We start from the raw sequence: 23,126 nt of genomic DNA, 5'->3' as shown, positions 1-23,126 counted from the left end.
CTCGTACTCATTTTAATATTATGTCAAACACATACTTCCTCAATTTCATTATTTGTGTTGAGGTAGAGTTAAATTTTATTTAGTTGCGTATATCAAATCAAACCTGTTTATATTTGACCCTCCCTGATCCACTTACTTGTGAATACTGTTAGTGTGCTTACTTATCTTTTTGAACCCCCTCGACGAAAATCATGCCTCTGCCTTGAAGTTCGCAATATTTGCAATACTTTGGCAAGTAATCGTATAAGAATTTTATCCATGTTGAGATGATTTCCTCAGAATATGTCTTCTTAACTCCAACATTGATCCGTTTGAGAAATTCTTTCAATAAGTCGACTTCAACCTTTACCTTGACAAAACTAGGTTTAGATTTGCTTATTGTAGCCATGACAACATGTAACGGTTTTTCCACTGCTTTGGCCATCGTAAACAAGGATTCTTTAACGAAAAAAATTAGGTGATAGGGATGAAAAAGAGATCCACGCTAGGGCATTTTCCGCCTCTGGGTTGAACTAGGGTTCCCACTTTTGAGGTCATATATGATATTATATATATCGGTCTTTAGCCTTCAAAAAATATGTTGGTTTTGACATGAAATGTATGCAATATTTCATATTGATAAAATGAATTAGTATGTGTCTATCACTCAAGAATCCTTCCTTACATTCAGACTTGAATCTCACACCGTAAAGGATCAATTTACGAATATTTTCTAGGTTTGACCAGCCGTAAGAAAAATTTGTAGGTATGGCATACTGTAATTCTTCTTTAATGATCATGACCTGAACCTCTTCTTCCTCCTATAATACAGTTGGGTCTCCATGGATGTAAGTAATATCTTTGATAGGGATAGGCTTTGTGATTTTGTCTTCTACTTTATTAAAAGTTGTTGCATAGTTCAATGGTGGTTTTGGTGGTGGTTCACCAGTATGGATCGTAGGCCATCTATTGCTGCGTTGACAATGACGCCTACCAACAAAGTTAATCTGATGAAAATTTATGGTTTTGGTACAAATTCCTTTGGTAGCTCATCACTAATGGAATACCAGATTATGGTAACACATAGGTTGGGCGGAGACAAGCAGAAGAAAGTTTAATTAGGACAAAATTTATATCAGTTGTAGAAACATAAAAAAACTGAAAAGGATTAATGAGTCATTTTGAAGGGAATGATAGGAGAAATAGTCCATGTGTTCGTATGATATTATTTAGTACTATGTTTGGTAGAAATTTAAGGCCTATGTATAACTAATTCATGGATTAGTTATACACCCTACATGGTATATGATGTATAACTAATACCTTACATTTGGTGATATTAGGAATACATAGAATTTAATACCATGGTATAAATCTATGTAAAGCAAAAACAAATATCCCTCAAGTTCTTTTAACGATTTTGTTTATTTTCTGTATTTTATGTTTTATATTTGTACTAATAAATTTATTCAAATAAATTAGCTTACAAATTTTATTATTTAGAGAGAGTTGTTTGTTGTTAAATAAATCTAATACAAATCAATATAGTATTTAAAATGTGAATTGTTTAACATTTACTAACTAAAAAGGCAAATATATCACTACATGGAGTTTGTGATATATTTCTAAATCCAAACACCCGCATATGCTTGATGTGATACATGGTAGGTCTTTAAATGATGATTGACTAGGAAAATTCAATGGTAAATGCAAAGTTCATTTTACTATTAAAACATTAAGGGTTTTATTAATTATTTATATATTTTTAAAAAAATTGTTCTCAAATAAAATGGCGATCAAGTGCAATCCAATAATATAATTCTAATTAGGAAAAATATTTATCGTGTAATTATGATAATATAATTTATATCTACCGAGACAAAGAATGAAGGGCAAGTGAATCTAATCTTTTTCATTTTCAATACTTTTCTTCAATGCAAAAAAAGAAGAAAGGAAAGAACATAAATTTATAGGCACCCCAAGTTATTTTAAAACACAATTTCCTATATAAAGTTGTTGGTGTTAAGACCAAAAATTACAATTTTACTTTCACAATTTCTTAGTGATAGTTTAGACATGACAACAAGGATCAACAAGGGTTGTCAAAGGATTGACATGGTGAAAATGAAGAATGCGAGGAACTTATAATTTACGTTTTCTAAGCGTCGTGCTGGTCTGTTAAAAAAGGCTAGTGAACTTTGTACGCTATGTGGTGCTGAAATTGTCATTGTGGTATTTTCCCCGGGCGATAAAGGAGTTTTCTCCTTTGGTCACACTAGCGTGAACACGTTGGTTGAGAGGTTCCTTGGGAGGAACCTCCCTCTACCAAATAACGATGTCTACAATCAAAAAATCATGGCTTGTAGAGAAGCTGGTATTCGTGAGCTCAATACCAAGCTCATGAACCTCGAGGGGATTCTCCAAATGGAGAAATATCTCGGAGAATCCCTTCGAGAAATTAGGAAGAGAGTTAATGGTATATGGTGGGAATCTCCTATGGAAGAACTTAACTTATTCCAACTTCAACACTTGAAGAAGGCATTGAAAATTCTAAAGCAAAAGGTTTAAAAAGAGGCACAAATGGTGAATAATAATGCATTCCCATTTTAGACATTGGGAAGTGCCTGGACTCCTCCTAATTGTGCTAGGTAAGGTTCTTCATATGGACTCAATGTTAGTGGACTCGTTGCTAATAGGGTTAGTGGATCTACTTCTTCCACAGTTCCCAATTACTAGTGTGCGTGTTATGGAATTGTCGAAAATAAAATTTCAAACTTAAGTATTATATTAAGTGTCTAGGTTCATTTGTCATTTGAGGTGTTCATCATGAAATGTTCATGAGTTATGATTCAGTTGAAGTCAGTACTAAGTGTTGTGTTCTTCAGTTATGATTTAGTTGAAGTTACTAATTTTAATTATATCTGTTATGTTCTTAGTCCATTATCATGTTGATTTTATCCTTCAAATTGCGTAACATATAATCTCTTCTTTATCAACATTTATCAAGATATTACAAACTATTGAGAAGCAACAATTTTTCTTCAATACCATGATTTTCTTCCTCAAGAGGATTAGATATATATAGTAGCGATCCAATATCCAAATGTCTTATCTCTGACATTTTTCTGATGTATAGCTACAGGGAGCATCAACCCTATCCATTTCTCTTCGAAGAATTATGGTCTGCAGATTTCTCAATTCTTGCAGAAACTTATCTCAGATGTACAAGTTGAGGTATTACACAAGAGAAATCATATTCAATTGAAAATACGTCCAATAACTTAAGCAACTTCAACTGTAAAACATCTGTTTTGGAATATCTACTTGCATTGAAATAAAGGAGTGAATTATACCATTGCTATGTGGCTTACGATAATCATGTTTCTCTTCAAGTGTAGAAAGAAGGATCACTCGCCGTTGATCATATATGGATTTACTTAGGCATAGTTGGTGAAGAACATCATGAATTTTCAAGTTCTTATCCTTCGATTAGTCCTTCGTGTACAAGCCAAAATTAGACTTCTACCCATTAAATCTTCTAGATACTCCTATGCCACCACTTCTAACCTTTTATTGTTTCTAATCAACTTGGAAACATTAATCTCTTTATCTTCAGGAAAACCTCCAAAGACAGAATTGATGAAAATGTTCGGATAAAGTACCAAAGAATCAGTTCAGATATTCCTCAACATTCTTCCAATTATCATGTGTTGGGTCCATTTGACCAAGAAGTCCAGCAACGACAACAATCGAGAGAGGTAATCCTTGACATTGTAGTACAATATGCTTCCCTAGCTCTACAATTAGAGAAGGAAACAAATATTGTTTTGAATGATTTTTTGGTGAAGTTCAAACTGTCATCATGACTTATAAAAGTATTTCTATGAGGTGGAAAATCAGGACAACTGACATAATCAGCAATTTGCAAGAGCTGAGTGGTTAATAGAATTCGACTTCTATTGTCATCATTTGGAAATATTCTTTGCATTTGGTCCCATGCCTCAGTACTCCATATATCATCTTTGACAATTATAAATATCCCACCTTTCAGACCTCTTTACACAATCTTCATTAGTTGATCATCGCTCATTTCTTGATTGCTTCCTGTAATTGTAGAGACAACTTCAAGAAGCATTTGTCTCTCATTGTATTCTTCGAAGATAGTGAACCATGCATGTTTATCAAATTGAGAACAAATATAATCATCATAAACTTTTTTGGCAAGAGTTGTCTCACCTTTATTGCACATACCAAAAATTACTGCGACAGCTAAATCGTCTATTTGGGCAGTGAGGTATTCAAGTATGGCATTGAAGTCATCCTCCATCCCAACAATAGTATTTTTTAACTAAATTGTTTTTTTTTTGGTGAGGACTTGTTCTGCAGATTTTCTTCCATGCTTGTTAAACTCAATCTGTGGCACTTCTTTCTCGAGAGAATCAACATCTTTTTCCACTTTTAGCAATTTTTCCTCGAAGTATTTACAAGCCCCTTGTCATGACCCACAACTTTGTCATACCACTTGGGCATGAAATTAAAGAAAAAGTGAGCTAGCCTTAGTGGGAAGAGTCTACAGTCTCAGAGAGGTTTGAAGAAGACTATAGAATATTATAGAAGATTACTTGGAAGGCCTAGACTTGTTAGAGAATTCTAGAAAAGTGGCCTATTTGTAAATATGTAGGGACTTGTATAGCAATTTATTTTTGCACTTTAGCCCTTAGGTGTGAACTATAAATAGGAGGGCATTCATTTGTAACTCAATCAAGAAAAAGCAAGAAATATTATATGATCGTAAATATGTAAATATTTACGTGAGCTTGAGTTTACAAGATCGTGAAAATATCGTAAGTTGCAAAGTGCCTTACAAAGAGTTTAGTTGAAGTCTAAGTCCGTGACATCCTTCTCTATATCAGCTAAAACAATGCTTCTTAGGCTTGAATCAACTTTATCTTCTGTTTTGTATATTACATCTCTGATCCTCTTTTCTATAACCTTAAGAGTTTCAATATCTTTGGCTTTCTTTGTCGTATCGTCAAGGAAAACTTGCACAACAGAAAGATTTTGATAGAGAGATTGAACATGTTCTTGTGTACAACTTTAACAAACTAAAGATCGGTTAGGTTTGAAGAGTTGTTCCAATGTATACATAAGTGAATAAAGACAAGCATAATTCTATTTATTTGTTGGAATAACTAAAAGATAGAGTCTTGCAAATTTAATCTCTCCGATTTTGTCCAAATCGTTTACTTTTCCATCTCTAAATTATTATAATTGGGGGACAAAGACATAGGATATATTACTCCCCAAACTCGAGGGACGAAACTGTCTCCTAATGCTAAAACTCAGGCTCGAGCCGACCTTGCTGAACAATTTTCTACTAGCGCATGTCAGCCACATGCAATCAAGAAAACAAACAAGTATATCTCGGCTTAAAACTAAGTCCTCGGCCGGCAAGACCCCTGTCAACTGATCTATAAAAGAAACAGCTACTCCCAGGATATCATATAAATAAATAACTAACTAGCATAGAAGTCCTGATTAGGCCGTCGAGGACACCATGATATCTATACCAAAACTAAAAGCAGGTATATATCAATACAATACATCAAACAGTTCACAAGCTTCAACAAACCAACAACCTAGGCCAGTATGGCCATAACGTAGCTATACACCCCATACACTAGTCTGCAAACCTCTAAGAGTAGTAAAAATTGGGGGGACAGGGCCCCATCCTACCCATAAAGATATATACAACAAAATGTAACAAACCTCCCAACTCTGGCAGCTCCGGAGGAAAGGGGATAGCCAATCAGATAGAAGTCAATCCTGCTGCTGAGGAGGTCTACTGGGTCGTCTGTCGGGACTTGCATGCATGAATGCAGCGCCCCCAAGGAAATGGAGCGTCAGTACAAAGTAATGTATAGAGTATGAAAGGCTATAGACTAAGTGAGCAAGTATCATAATATACCAAACACAATCACGTAAGAAAATCAAAATTTTAGATAAGCATGCTAACCCGCTACTGAATCTAAAAATACAAAAATGATCAAACATCAACCTAACCAAGTCCCCATAAGCTCGGCAGGTACAAATAACATACGACCTACCTAGGCCCCTATAAGCCTAGAAAGTGCCAAATCAATCTACATACACCTATCAGTAGCCCCTTGTCTTTGTAAGAAGTCACATAGCCCTCTTTGGCAATGATATAGCCCCGTAGGAAGAGCATAGCCCTCTTAGGAAACATCATAGCTCTGTGGGTTGCACATAGCCCTCTTTTGCATCAGCATAGCCCTGTAGGCAACACATAGCCCTCTTTGGTATTAAAATAGCCCCATAGGCAACACATAGCACTATTTGGCATCAATATAGCCCCGTGGGCAACACATAGCCCTCTTTGGAAATAACATAGTCCTATTAGACAACATCATTGCCCCCATAGGCAGTTCATAGCTCAACAACTAACCACAATAGCCCTAAGGGTGACAACAACAATTGAATAGGCTAAAAGATAAACAATATATATGAATAATCTCCAAGTCGTTCCTAACTTAGGGTCTTTCTTAAAAGATTATGAGTCCCTAAAATGAGGGTTTATAACCACTCAATTAGCCAACCACTCACAATTACATCTACAAGATCACCAACATTAACTACCTCAAAGGAAACATGTCGAACGAAGGGAATAACCTTAACATACCTTTCCAATGAACACTCAAAAGACCGTAGTTCCTTCACAAAAGTTTTTCCTTATGTCCTAAGCTTCACAAACACTGTATATACACAACTACTATGTACCTATAAACAGTTCATAATTAATCTTAAATTGGCAGATTTGTCATATTGCCCCAACTTGTCGAAACGTCCATAGAAATTCATAAAAACAATAATAAAAGAGTCCCGAGATGACTACCTTAGTTAACCAAGTACAAACCTTGAAGAAACACCAATAACTACAAATTTATATCTTCAAAAACCAGCTCCAAACGCAACTAATAGTAGGGGAAAACAATTGCCATGTGTAGAGATCACATTTCTAGGCACGGGGGCAACATTTAATGGTAGAAATCGTCAAAAAATAACCTTCATCATGCAAGAACTCCATAGGAACCCTCTCTTAAGCTTTCTCTTTGGTTTGGAAGTGAAATGAAATGTTTTCATGGCTTAAAACGTTGAGTAAGCCGACATACCACATTTTTGACCCGACCCGGATTCTGCCCCGACAGTCCGTAGTAAGACCCTCATAACTTTTTACTCTGATGTTGGTTGGATACGGGGATTTTGTGCGTTGAAAACTAGACTCGTAGGCCTTCAATTTAATGGGTGATAGGCCTTCTAACTCTTTATATATTGGGAGAAAACATCCAAGACATTTGACCCTAATTTCAGAGAAATCTGTAAAAGGGAACTTATGGTAACTTTCGCGAACTTTTATTNTTTAATGGTAGAAATCGTCAAAAAATAACCTTCATCATGCAAGAACTCCATAGGAACCCTCTCTTAAGCTTTCTCTTTGGTTTGGAAGTGAAATGAAATGTTTTCATGGCTTAAAACGTTGAGTAAGCCGACATACCACATTTTTGACCCGACCCGGATTCTGCCCCGACAGTCCGTAGTAAGACCCTCATAACTTTTTACTCTGATGTTGGTTGGATACGGGGATTTTGTGCGTTGAAAACTAGACTCGTAGGCCTTCAATTTAATGGGTGATAGGCCTTCTAACTCTTTATATATTGGGAGAAAACATCCAAGACATTTGACCCTAATTTCAGAGAAATCTGTAAAAGGGAACTTATGGTAACTTTCGCGAACTTTTATTTTGCCACTTACCTAACTTCAAAACTTGGGATACAACCCTTGAACACTTAAAATATGACATATCACATCATTCCTAATTTATTACTCCCCCTCCTTATCTTTTCACAAAGATACGAGTTAATTTAGACGTTTTGAAAAGTCAGGGTGTTACATGATACTTACCCTTTATCATTTGTTTAGTTAAAAGAGACGATGCATGAGAACACAACCAATTACAAAACAAGAAATCTAATTGTTTCACTCAATTGATAAAATACTAGAAATATGAGATGCACATGTACTGCCCAAGTTCTTTTCTATTTTATATAATTGTGAGACAAGGTGTAGTGCACTCATTGAGTTCAGCAGCAAGCCCCTGCAGTTTAAAATGATCTTTAAACTAAATTTTGAAAAGTTCGTGTGGTAAATATATGATACGTTTTCATTATAATTTACAACCTTAAATAAATATATTTGTTGAAGTTAAAAGAAAGACACTAAGGATTAGTTTTGTTCGTTGACAAAATTATTTAGTATTATAATTTTGTTAGTATATATCAAAAAGGTATATTTTGATGTTTATGTTCCATACCCTCCAAGTGAATGACAACTGTTGTAAAGAAAAGGAAGTAAAGGAGAAAGTGAACTGAAAAATAGAGCAAAAGAGAAGAAAAAGCTACCGTGGTCTTCTTTATTTCTGATGCAACTTGAAACTAAGAGACTTGCCTATTAAATAGGCTCACAACGGAACTGAAATACTAAAATTTAGGTACCCACTAATTACTAATTAGCTATTAGTCTGGCACAAAGGAAAATAAGACTTGGTCAAGTATCATTGAGTCACTTCTCAACAACCCCCCACCCACCTCCCCCAGACTCAAACATGCAAACTCCAAGTTGACCTCTCAAGAAATCCTACTTTGCTTAGGGAAGTGTTTGCTCGTTTGTAAGACAAGACTTCAAAATAATTTCACCAGTAGAGACAAGACCTCAAATATAGTGATAGTGAAAAAGTTCAGTTGCACCCGTTGGTTTCTGATTAAAATTTGCAACAAGTTTCCTTAACCAAATTGCTCAACAAGCTTTAGAGGTTGCTACAATATATTTTTCCTATGAAGTTGATAAGGCCACCACTTCCTGCTTCTATGAACTCCATGAAACTGTTCTAGATCCAAAATTAAACGAGAAACCATGTGTTCTCTTTATATCATAAATGATGCATGCATAATCACTATCAGTAAAGCCAATTAATGTGAAATTTGTTATTTTAGAATACCAAATTTCATGCGCTGTTGTCCCAACTATATATCTCAGTACTCTATTTTTAGCTCCAAGATGAAGCTTGCTAGGATTGTGCATAAATCTCAATATGACTCAAACAGAGAAAACAGTGTATGGTCTTGTATGTGACAAGTAATTCAAACCACCAACCAGACTTCTAAAATTAGTCACATTTTCCATTTCAAAACCATCATCATGACAAACTTCTCATTAATATTCATCGGCATCGCAACAACTTTACAATTTACCATAGTAAACTTTTTCAAAAAAATTGTTGCATATTTTTTTTGTTAAAGAAATGTGCCTTCAATTTCCTAATTCACCTCAAGACCAAGAAAATAATGCTACAGACCCAAATCAGACATCTCAATTTTTTTGTCATGCAGTTCTTAAATTCAATGACGATAGACTCACTTGAACCCATATATATCATATCGTCAACGTAAATACATACCACCAAAAAATCATTTTTACCTTCTTGTTTTACATAAATAGTAGGCTCATTGTTACTTCTTTCAAAACCATTCTCATGGAAATATGAATCAATCTTAAAGTACCATTTCTGTGACACTTGCTTTAAGACATAGAGTGCCTTTTTAAGACTTGTAGACCTTATCTTCTTTGCCATTAACTACGAACGTTCAGGTTGTGAGACATAGACCTCCTCTCTCAAATCACCATTTTAAAAGGCAAATTTATCATCGAATTGGTACAATAGCCAATTAAAATTAGCAGCCAAGGCTAAAAAAGTTCTCACAGTTTTAAATAGGGCAATAGGAAAAAATGTTTCTTCAAAGTTAGTACCTTGTTGTTGGGAATAACCCTTTGCGATGAGCCTTGCCTTGTGTTTTTGGATGCTGCCATCAACATATACTTTTAAACAACCATTTCAGCCCAATATCTTTCTTTCCTTCCGACAAATTTACCAATCCCCATGTCTGATTCTTTTGAATAGACAACAACTCCTCTTCAATAGCTTTGCACCATTTATCCTCTCTCTTTAGCATCTTCTAAGTAAATACGATCTGAAAGAAGTAAAACAAAAGTACAAGATGTATTGTCAACATATGTGGGATTTTGTTTTTTTATCCCTTGTTGATCTTATTAATGCAATTGTCTTAGCTGATGGTTCTTTCAATGTTGAAAATGTTGTTGGTGCTATTGATGAGACACTCGATAGACTTGTCAAAACAGGATATGCTCCATACTCTTGATGAACAATATTGCCAGAAGGTAGAAATTAAATATTTGAACTTTCATTTCCTGAATTAAAGTTCCAACTTGCATCTTCATTGAACACAACATTTTTATTTACCATTTTCTCACTCACTTGATTATATAACTTATAGGCCTTGGATTGTGTTCTCTATCCAATAAAGATATATTTTTCACATGTGAGAAAATCTTTTAACAGTTCCATTGTTGCTAATCTTGAAGAAAACTAGATCATAAAACATTCCTTTACATAAATCAGGCACAACTTTTCATGAAAACATCTTTCATAGATTCAAGCTTCTTTATAAATTCATGTCTTTTAGGATTGATAATCAAGAATAATGTCTGGGTTCATGTGAAATCAATAGTAAAATATGTAATTGATTCAAAATTCATAATAAGACTAAAATCATACAATTTGAACCTATGAATAATTGAATGAAAACCTAATCAATTTTGGTGAAATTGAACTTGGAGAATTGAGAAGTTCTTGGGGCTCAATGGATGAATGAAACCCATTGATGAAGCCCTACATTCCTTGAGGATCAAAGCCCAAAATAAATGGAGGAATTGGAGACTTGAAGCTTGAAACCCTAGGTGTTCTTCATTGATCTTAAGAGAATTTGGAGAGGATAAGTGTGGATATGATTGGGGAGTTGAGTGAATGTGAGAGTTAGGGTAATTATAGGGGTACAATGGTAGTTATAGGACTTAAAATTAAGGTCAAAACAACATAGTATAGGTATTAAATTCAAAGGAAAAGAGCCAAATACCCTTAAGAAATAATTGTCGGAGAACCGTACGGTTTGGACTAACGGACGGTAGAAATTCCTATGGACCATACTGGTAAACCGTAGGTCGAGTTACTAGGGCCTAAAATTGGACAACTTTCTATGACACCCTTCTACGGACCGTCTAAATTCCTTCGATCCATAAACCTCATCCGTAGATATCAACTTTAACCTCAAAATCTTTCTAAGACTAGAACCTTTCTACGGAACCCATCCGTTGAACATCCTACGACCTATCTTTTCCATTCGTATGTCAAACTTTAGAAATTTGAATTTCTCAAATATCAACCTTATTCCTTCGAGTTCCATCTACGATCCATAGAAACTTCTACGAACTGTAGACTGGTCTGATGGATTCAAATAGTAGCCAGAAATAAGAAAATTTTCCTTTTCTTTCCTTTTGACTTTCCAATTTTTGAGGTGTTACACCATCGACAATTCTTGTCGGTAATATGACTTACAATATTCTTTTTTCAAACAAATCATTATTTCCGGTGGAACCAAAGGTGTTCAGAAGTACATATTATGTTCGAGATGTATGTCCATCTATTTCTAAGATGGACCCTAAGGCATTGAAGTGTGTTTTCTTGGGTTATTCTCATCTTTAAAAGGTGTAACAATGTTATTCTACTCAACTTTGAAAATATATGGTGTCAAATGATATGATATGATATTTTCAGAGATTACACCATTTTTCTATACTCCTCCTAAAACCGTAAGTTAGGGGGAGGATGATGAGTGGTTAGTTTATAAGGTTTCTCGTGTTGTGGAATCAAGTGATGTTATTCTTCAATATCCTAGTGGCTCTATGCACATGTTCCAACAAGACTGCCAATTTTTCAAGTTTATTCGAGGAGACGAGAGACTGATGATACATGCCCTGCACCAACTCATTCTCCAGAAAATCTTAACCTCTCTATTGCTCTTTATAAAGCTACAAGGACTTGCAAATCCACATATACTGTTGCTAATTTTTTTTCCAATGATCGATTATCTCCTATATCTAGATCCTTGATTGCTACTCTAGACAGTGTTTCTGTACCCAAAACAGTGAAGGAGACTTTGCATCATCCTGGATGGTGAAATGTGATGTTTAAGGAAATATATGCATTAGATGAAAATCACACATGAGATTTGGTGGATTTACCCCGTGTGAAGAAATCAGTAGGATGTAAGTGGGTATTCACAGTTAAAGTTAAGGTCAGGCTTGTAGCTAAAGGATATGCTCAGACTTACAGGGTGGAATATTCAGACACTTTTTCTCCGGTTGCCAAACTCACTTATGTACTCTTGTTCATTTCTCTAGTTGCATTTGGGCATTGGCCTTTACATCAGTTGGATATCAAGAATGCATTTCTTCATATTGATCTTCAAGAGAAAGTGTATATGGAGCAACCATCCATTTTTTTCTCTTGAAGAGTATAGGAAAGTGTGTCATTTGAAAAATTCTGTGTATGGCATGAAGCAGAGTCCATAAGTTGATTTGGCAAGTTCAGTGATGTATTTTAAGAGTTTGGACTGAAAATGAGTAAATGTGATCATCTTTCTTCTACCAACAATATGAAGTTGACACTATCCTTTTTGTTGTATATGTTGATGACATTGTCATCAGAGGAGGTGATTCTGAGGGGATCTCTTCCCTTAAGTCTTGCTTGCATGCTTAGCTTCATTCGAATGACTTCGGCCAGTTGAAATATTTTTGGGAGTAGAAGTAAATAAAACCAAGAAGGGAATTCTTCTTCTATCTTAGATAAAGTATACTCTTGACCTACTTGAAGAAACTGAAAAATTGGTAGCCAAACCTTGCAGTACTCTAGTGGTTCCGAATGTGCATCTTATGAAAGATGATGGTGGCCTTTTGATAATCTAGAGAGGTATAAGAGGATAGTTAGGAAGTTAAACTAACTCATAATGACTCATTCGGATATTGCCTTTGTGGTGTTGTAAGTCAGTTTATTCTTACACCTACAGTCAAATATTGGGTAACTTTGGAACATATTCACTGTTACTTGAAAGGAGGTCGTGCAGTTGGCATATTGTATAAAAGTCACAACTATACTAGTATTAAGTGTTTTGTAAATGCTAATTGGGTTGGTTCCAAAGTTAACAAAAGATCCATTTCATGATATTGTATCTTTGTTGGAGGGAACTCGGTAGCATGGAGAGTAAGAAGCAAAGTTTTGTATCTCGATCCAGTGCAAAATTTGAGTACAAAGATATGTCATAGTATACGTGTGAAATTATGTGGATTTATCATCTTTTAACTGAAATGGGGTTGAAGCATCATACACCAACAAAATATTAGTGTGATAATCAAGCTGGTCTTTATGTTACCTTAAAGTCAGTGTATCATGAAAGAACTAAACATATTGAAGTTAATTGTCACTTTATTGATGACGAGATTCAAGAAAACATGATTTCTACTAGCTATGTGAAGACAAGAGAGCAACTAGCTGATATTCTTACAAAAGTGGTTAATTGAACTCAAGTCAATTACCTTTGCAACAAGTTGAGCATGATTAATATACATGTACCAACTTGAGTAAGAGTGTTACAAAATATATATAGACATCATACTAGTAGCGTGCATAGGCATAATTTTAGCTAGTTGATATGTAGGAATCTCGCATAATGAGCTAACACATTGGTAGGAATCCCTTTTTATTTTCTTTCCTAAATTAGCACCTAATGTATTGTATTTAATTATTTATATCTTGCTTACCTATTGGAATAAGACATCAACTCCTATTTTGATTACAACTATTATGGGAGGAGTGAACAAAACATGATTAGATGGGGTGATCTTAAATTCTTGTTCATCACGACTTCTTCAGGTTTGCCCTTTTTATCTCCATTTTCTAGCTTCTTTGATCTTAAATCCCTATTCATCACGAACTTCTTCAAATGCCTGTGCAATGAATCCTTTTGGCATAAACGTCATTAGAAATCATGGAAACAAGTATGTCAGTAATTCATGCTTAAAGGTTCAACAAATTGGAAAAATGCCAACTTATTAAAAGTCATCTACACACTCATGTTACTGTATTAAAACCATATGAAAGAATTTTGTATAGGCACTTCATTCCATAGTGACTCTAACTTTCCTCAGGTGTGGAATTAAGATTCGAAGTTTGTGTTTCGGATTCTACTTGTTTTAAGCTACTAAGTTAATTCATCATGAACTTCTTCAAATGCCTATGCAATGAATCCTTTTGTCATAAACATCATTAGAATTCATGGAAACAAGTATGTCAGTAATTCATGCTTAAAGGTTCAACAAATTGGAAAAATGCCAACTTATTAAAAGTCTTCTACACACTCATGTTACTGTATTAAAACCATATGAAAGAATTTTGTATAGGCACTTCATTCCATAGTGACTAACTTTCCTTAGGTGTGGAATTAAGATTCGAAGTTTGTGTTCCGGATTCTACATGTTTTAAGCTACTAAGTTCTTAATTAACAAGTAATACTTATTAAACGGATTTCTTTAGACAAATATAAAATTTAGACAAAAGTTACTGAATTTGATTGACACTCTACCTAAATCTAGCTCAGAGCCCAACTTTGAACACGACATTTGTAAATCAAAACAAGTATATTCAATTACTCTTCACATCTTGAGGGATCTCTAGAGAACTAAAATTTTATAATCAAGATTAGAGAACACATATTGGCTGTTGCTCCCCAAAATACACGCAAGTGTAAGTGGTCGCACAAGTAGTATAGATTATTTAAGAAACGAGTTATCATTCCCAAGGGACTTATGATCAACTTATATTAACTTAACTCTACAACTAAAAGTAACCAAATAACCTTTTCAAGAGTTGATGATTTAGTTAAGTAGCTACTAATAATTATGCACTAAATAAAAGTAACCTATAGTGAACGACTTTGTTAATATGTTTCAAGCAAGTTTAAAAACAATTTCAGGGCTGCAACATACATTGAATATCATGCATTATATCATTAGCTTAGAATTCTCTTCAGTTGTCAAATTACTGATTTATAGGGTTAATAGTATGGTCCGGGTGGTTCGCCTCTCGCCGCCTACCCCAGTTAGCCATCTAACTACATCATTGAGCGGGGGATAGATAAACTAACGGGCGAGCATTTATATTTCATCCTATTTCGTAACCAAGCAAGGTGTTCGTTGGGGCATCACTCCTGAACACTAATCACCTTAATCTAAGGGGTGGACCGAGCTCTTTTTATCCTCTGGTCTATCTAATCCCTCCTCGTTTAATTTTAAGATTAGACACTAGATTTATTCTAGGGTGTGCAAGCATAAAATAGTAAAACAAGAACGTAGAAGTAATTTGGATTGACAACCGAAAATCAATTCATAAAGCCGCAAACATTCAACACATAATTCATAGCTACAGCCCAGAATTAAGGCGGTTAGTTACTCATGCTATTAGAAATCAATAATAGATAAACGTTTATACAAAATTCTGAAAAATAGAAGAGTTAAAGGATTACAAACTTGAATTCTTGCTCTTGCACACTGAACAAATGTCCGACGCTAACTATGGAGGCTTAAGAATCTATTTATAATAGTAGGGGAAGTTAGGAACCAATCCTACACAAATAAGGACTCCTAATTAATATTTAAAATAGGGAAAAATTGGAAAACAGGTGGCGTGTCGCACCCCTTATCGCACCTCAAAGTTTCTTTAGTCATTTAGTTCCTAGCGCGCCGCGCCAAGAAGAGCGCCTGGGCAGCACCTCTAAAGATTCCCTTCTGGTGTGTCGCGCCCCTCAGTACGCCTCAAAAGGCTCTCTGAAGTACCACCAATTGCGCGCCGCGCCAACCAGTGCGCTAGCCACTGGTGGTTTTTGCCTTAGCCATTTTCCTGCATCGCCTTGCTCCTTCTTCCATCTTCCCAATCCATTTTCCATCAAGATTTTCTGAAACAACTAATCACATGTGTAAGTATGCAATCATCACAAGTTAAACTAAAAATCAAGCTAGTAACTCAAGATCGTCATCAAACATCATCACTTCGTGGGCCAATTTTGACTACATAGGCATATAAATATGCCTAAGATCACCACCTCACACTTAGAATTTTGTTTTTCCTCAAACGATCTTTAAACTATCGACTCTTTTTTCACAACACTTGGCTTTATCAACCCACCTCAAAACCAACCAAACATATTTAATCATGATGTTGTAGTTCACATTGGATGCAACAATTCACAAAATTTATACCAAGTACACACATGCTCAAAGAATGACTCTTTTGTTACTTTTTCAAGCTAATGCAAACTCATACCACACATCAATTAGATAATCTTACACATGCNCTTGCACACTGAACAAATGTCCGACGCTAACTATGGAGGCTTAAGAATCTATTTATAATAGTAGGGGAAGTTAGGAACCAATCCTACACAAATAAGGACTCCTAATTAATATTTAAAATAGGGAAAAATTGGAAAACAGGTGGCGTGTCGCACCCCTTATCGCACCTCAAAGTTTCTTTAGTCATTTAGTTCCTAGCGCGCCGCGCCAAGAAGAGCGCCTGGGCAGCACCTCTAAAGATTCCCTTCTGGTGTGTCGCGCCCCTCAGTACGCCTCAAAAGGCTCTCTGAAGTACCACCAATTGCGCGCCGCGCCAACCAGTGCGCTAGCCACTGGTGGTTTTTGCCTTAGCCATTTTCCTGCATCGCCTTGCTCCTTCTTCCATCTTCCCAATCCATTTTCCATCAAGATTTTCTGAAACAACTAATCACATGTGTAAGTATGCAATCATCACAAGTTAAACTAAAAATCAAGCTAGTAACTCAAGATCGTCATCAAACATCATCACTTCGTGGGCCAATTTTGACTACATAGGCATATAAATATGCCTAAGATCACCACCTCACACTTAGAATTTTGTTTTTCCTCAAACGATCTTTAAACTATCGACTCTTTTTTCACAACACTTGGCTTTATCAACCCACCTCAAAACCAACCAAACATATTTAATCATGATGTTGTAGTTCACATTGGATGCAACAATTCACAAAATTTATACCAAGTACACACATGCTCAAAGAATGACTCTTTTGTTACTTTTTCAAGCTAATGCAAACTCATACCACACATCAATTAGATAATCTTACACATGCCATGAATGCCCTCACTTGTTTATGTTTAGTAAAGCCTTTCACTCAAGCAATTTCAAAATTAATAAGGCCTATCTTTCAATCAAAAAACTCACTCTCACATAAGAAATTCTTACTTTCCTCAACATACCATAAGCTCGCCCATAGTGTATTCTTACTTTCGCATTATATTTCTCAAGGAATCAAGAGGACTTTCATTTGGTTGTAATGTCGGCTTAAGGTCAAGGAAGGAATATTTGGGAATCATTTCAGTGACTAAACCTCCCTAATGCACATGTTATTACTTAGCCAACAATCTCTTTCATAACTTTTTCTTTCCTCCTAGTACACACTTCATGGCTATGTACCCCCTTTGTTGCTACACGTTTGCCTTTTATTTCTTGTTCATCAATTTTATCTTATTTTATTTTTTTTTCTTTTTTTCATGCCTTTGCACTAGCCATCCAAACTCTAGATTTTAACATCCGAGTAGGGTACACATTATCCTTGATAGGATCAGGCCAATGTTTCGAGCATAGTTCTAAATTAGCCACACTCAATTTTAGTTGAGGTGCACATTGTCACCAAGGACCAGGGCCAAAATAGAATTTTCTTTTCCACACAATGTAGCATTTCACCCTTAGCTATATCAACCAACAATTTTCAACCCTAATTCTTTAACATAGTGCATTAAGGATTTTTATAGGATCAAAAAGGCTTGGTATCACAAACTGGTTTCGGCTTATCATGTGGTTTATCAATAAACAAGGCTAAAGGCTCAATGGGGCTTCACTAGGGATGATTTCAATGGTAGGCATACAAGTAGAGTTAAGAATTGGCTATTTCAAAGAAACGCCTCAATCACATTCCCTAAATCATACAAGCTACTACTTCAACACACACAAGGCAAGTTCTAGATATCAAGTTAAGCAAGAACCAATCAACACTCACCATACATGGCATCATGATACATATAAAGATATATCAACTAACATGCTTATTCAACTTGCATTACGCTATCACTACACAATTAAGCCCATTTTCATATTATTTTGAGTCAATCTTAAGAACACATGCTAAGTACACGGTCAACAAGTTATTGCATTCTTCCAAGTGTAACTACCCATGAAGTTTGGCTAACTTCTCCGGCCATAGCTTCCAAAGACCAAGGTTGGTTTTCATCCTACTCCTCCACGTGACTAATTTTCCCTTAAGACGATCGTCATCCATCCATCATTGGGAACTGTCCCTCCTAAGACGACCCTACGACTCAATAAAGCAATAACTAATCCTATACGGTTCAAAGGGACAATCCTCATTAAAAGTACCGAAAACAAACACTGAGGAACCCAAAAGAAAAAAATTAACCTAAAACTAACAACTAGACTCGATAAAGCAGTAAATATCTATATATAAGAGAAAACCTCACCCCATATTTTAAAGATAAGCACTGTCCCCAGTGCACAAAATAGAACAAAGTAAAAGAGTAGGAATACTCCCTCGGGCCCTAGGCCTCGTCGTTGCCGCCGTCGAACACCATTAAGGCATTTGCCTCATCCACTGCAATAGCATCATCATCTTCACCATCCATCTCCTCATCAACAGTAGCCTCATCATCATTTACAAGCTCCAAAAAGGCAGGTCCAGACTTGCACAGAAAAGCTGCACTATCGATCAAAGGATAGCGATCTGCCAAGGTCTCCATCTCATCGTTAGTAACCGGCCGCCCTCCAATCCGCAACTGCAACTCAGCCATACCGAACATACGGGCCATGATGCTATCATCACGAGCTTGCCTGTATGGTGTAGATAGGACAGGTCTATGGGACGTGTCTAAAGTATTTTTGCGAGTCACATCCACTAACTTACCCGTCAAATCTGGGTGTTGGGCAACAGTCATATAAACATTCTCCTCCTCAATACCCTGTCCCCCTCAGAAAACGGGTTATGAAACCCCCGTAACAGAACCTCCACCTCAGATTATTCTGAAACTTCATCATATTCTGCCGAAGTATGGCCCCCACATTAATTGGCATGCCTTTCATAAACATATAAACCAACAACACCCTGTCCCTAGTCACATCTGCGAGATGTTTGGCCGGAAGCAACACAATACATACTATTTTTAACCATACTCTCGCTACTTGATTAAAGTTAGCGAAATGGAGAGTATTATGTCTCCCCGTGTCTCTACTTCTTTCCCCCATAGCATTTGAATCCACCCCACACAACGTATGACGTATAACCTTATAAGGAGGTCTATCCTTCAAGCCATTAAACACATCGGGATCATAATTAGGTGTCCTTAACAAGTCATTCAGAATTTGGGCATTAAATTTGATATCTTTCCCCCCTAACTGGCACAGTTTTATATTTGGTCTCAGTAAGCCAGTTGGCGTAAATTCGCGCACTAAAATCAAATTGCAATCCCCCAGATTTTTAAAAATAAATCGCAAACCCAACTCATTCACAGTCTGATATATATCAAGAAAGGTTGCCTGTAGTCGTACCTCATTTACAAATTCGTCTCCCATGTATTTTGCCTCCTTTTGACACTCAAACCATTCCTAGCCATACCTCTCTACCGCTTTTTTACCAAATTTTTGCATCGGTTCTTGGCCACTAGAAGACCCGAAAGCTTCGTCTTTGCGACTCCACTTGGACCCCGCCACAGATTTGGCTTTTGGCTCCATCACCACCTAATAAGGAAAGAGAAAAAAATAGAGAAAAAGAGGAACAAACACAAAAAAAAAGAAAAATTAGTTAGAAAAATTACGGGGGGGGGGGGNGGCTGGGCAGTGAGGAGAATGGAGAAAAAGAAAAAAATGGTGGGAGAATGATGGTTTAGAAGGGGAAGGGAAGTGAGGTAGTTGTAGAGTATGTAGTAGAGGAGTGGCAAAGTAGAGAGTTTGTAGGTGGTGGAAGGGAAGAAGAATAGCTTTGTTGGTTCTTTTAATGGAGAAAATGGGAGTGTAACGGAGGAAGGAGAAGAGTTAGGGAAGAAGAATGGAGAAAAGTTTGAAGGATATTAGGAGGTGGATCAGTTAGGATTTAGGGGAATGGGGGAAGAATGTGGGATTTGGGGGTTTTAAGGAGAGTGGGTCGGGTGTGAATCAGGTCAAAATTCGGTTAAAAAAATTTTTGCGCACTGGGGCGATGGGAGGGGTGACGCGCCTCTCAGCGCACCTGAGAGAGTGCTCTGACGTTCGATGCCAGGCGCGGCGCGCCAGCCAATGCGCCTGGCTCCAAATTTTTTTTCCGCTATTACAAGCTAAGTTACAAAGAATGAAAAATACAATTGAACTAAAACTAAGAACTAAAAGAACTTCCTAGATTCTACGAATTAAAACTATGCTAAAAATCAAAATTTCAAACACGAACTCCCTGTTTATTACACATTGTTCATGGGTTGCCTCCCATGTAGCGCTTGATTTAACGTTGCGGCACGACACAATTTGGATCATTCATCATTTAGCTCAAGAACCTCCCGATCACGATCCAAATCTTCACCAAAATAGTGCTTCACTCTTTGCCCATTGACCAAGAACGTAGGGCCAGTCTCACCTTGTAGTTCAACTGCCCCATGTTGTGTCATTCTAATCACTTCGAACGGGCCATTCCATAGTGACCTGGGTTTTTCGGGGAACAACCTAAGTCTAGAGTTAAAGAGTAATAACTTGTCTCCCGGATTGAAAGTATGAGCCACTATGTGCCTGTCATGCCACCTCTTCGTCTTTTCTTTGTATAGTTTGGATTCTCATATGTGTGGAGCCTAAACTCCTCAAGTTCATGCAGTTGGTTCACTCTCTTTTTATCGGCTAGCTCGGGGTCCAAGTTCAACTTCTTAATCGCCTAATAAGCTTGATGCTCTAATTTCGCCGGAAGGTGACATGCTTTTCCAAATACTATGTGATAGGGAGAAGTCCCTATGGGTGTTTTGTATGTAGGCCGTTATGCCCACAATGCATTATCCAACTTCTCAGCCCAATCTTTCCTCTGCACATTCACCATTTTCTACAAAATTTGCTTTACCGCTCTATTCGACACCTCTACTTGGCCACTTGTTTGAGGATGGTAAACTGTCGCAACCTTATGACGAATACCATACTTAGAAAGAAGGTTCTTAACAAGATGGTTAATTAAATGCTTACTTCTATCACTTATGATTGCCCTTGGCATGCTAAAGCGAGTGAAGATGTGCTTCTTGATGAAATTTATCACCACCCTTGAGTCATTGGAAGAAAGAGCGACCGCCTCAACCTATTTGCTAACATAATATTAGTTTCCACTTGATGGTGGGAAGGAACCCATAAAGTAAATACCTGACACATCAAAAAATTTCCACCTCCAGAATGTTACTTAGTGGCATCTCATGTCGTCTTGAAATAGAACCCAACCTTTGGCATCTATCACAACCCTTCACAAAAGCAACAAAATCTTTAAATAGCGAGGGCCAAAAAAAACCAGATTGTAGTACCTTATGAGCAATGCGCTCTCCTCCATGGTGACCTCCATATGGGCTAGCATGACAACTTTCCAGTACTTTGTGAACCTCGTACTCCGGGATGCACCTTCTCACTACTCGGTCTACCCCTTGCTTGAACAATAATGGTTCATCCCAAATGTAGAACTTGGTATCATGGTTAAGCTTTTTATTTTGTTGGGTGGTAGCACCCGGAGGATAATCACCACTTACTATCAAATTCACTATGTATGGATACCATGGCACTTGAGAGATATCCAATGCCATTAATTGTTCATCCGAAAACTCTTCTCGGATTTGCTCACCTTCTTTCATATGTGAAAAATCCCCCAACCTAGATAAGTGATCTGCTATTTGATCCTCCGTACCCTTCCTATCCTTGATTTCGAGGTTGAATTCTTGGAGAAGCAATATCCACCGAATCAGCCTTGGTTTAGCATCCTTCTTGTTAAATAGGTACCTAATAGCTGCATGGTTAGTAAAAACAATCACTTTAGTACCTACCAAATACGATCTAAACTTGTCGAAGGCGAACACTAGGACCAACATCTCCTTCTCAGTCACTGTGTAATTCGCTTGCGTAGAGTCAAGGGTCTTGCTTGCATAATAGATTGAGTGGAACATTTTATTCTTTCTTTGTCCCAACACTGCACCTACTGCTACAACACTTGCATCACACATGAGTTCAAATGGTAATTCCCAATTAGGGGCAATTAAGATGGGAGCCTCGATTAAGTTCTTCTTCAGCATCTCGAAAGCTTTTAAGCACATCTCATAAAAGTCAAACTTCACCTCTTTCTCCAGAAGGCTACACATGTGTCTTGCTATCTTGAAAAAATCCTTGATGAATCGCTTGTAAAAACTTGCATGACCAAGAAAACTACGCACACCGTTTAGAGAAATGGGAGGGGGCAATTTTTCAATAACCTCTACTTTAGCCTTATCAACCTCCAACCCAGATTTAGACACCTTGTGCCCCAATATTATCCCCTCTTTTACTAAAAAATGACACTTCTCCCATTTTAAAACCAAGTTAGTGTCTTCACATCTAGCAAGTACTCTATCAAGATTTCGGAGACATACCTCAAAAGACTTCCCAAAGACGGAGAAATAGTCCATGAACACTTCTACATAGTCTTCCACCATATCATGAAAAATGGCCATCATACACCTTTGAAAAGTCGTCGGTGCATTGCAAAGTTCGAATGGCATGCGTTTGAAAGCGTATGTACCATACAGACAAGTGAATGTCGTCTTTTCCTGATCCTCGGGTGCAATCAAGATCTGGTTGTAACCTGAATAGCCATCTAGGAAACAATAGTACTCCTGCCATACTAACCTGTCAAGCATTTGATCAATAAAGGGAACAGAGTAGTGATCTTTCCGAGTAGCATCATTAAGTTTTCGGTAATCCATACAAATTCGCCACCCAGTCACTGTTCTAGTAGGAATTAACTCATTCTTTTCATTCCTTACCACAATCA

General features: G+C 36.7%; 1 pseudogene; it reads left to right on the top strand.

Moving 5' to 3' along the window:
• The first annotated feature begins 2,055 nt into the window (after positions 1-2,055).
• Positions 2,056-2,715, top strand: LOC125854238 (agamous-like MADS-box protein AGL62; annotated as a pseudogene).
• The last annotated feature ends 20,411 nt before the right edge of the window (positions 2,716-23,126 follow it).

The sequence above is a fragment of the Solanum stenotomum genome, chromosome 2 (assembly GCF_019186545.1).
Source record: "Solanum stenotomum isolate F172 chromosome 2, ASM1918654v1, whole genome shotgun sequence".
NCBI lineage: Eukaryota > Viridiplantae > Streptophyta > Magnoliopsida > Solanales > Solanaceae > Solanum > Solanum stenotomum.
Note: the sequence above shows the minus strand (reverse complement) of the source record. Positions and strands in the feature narration are given on the sequence as shown.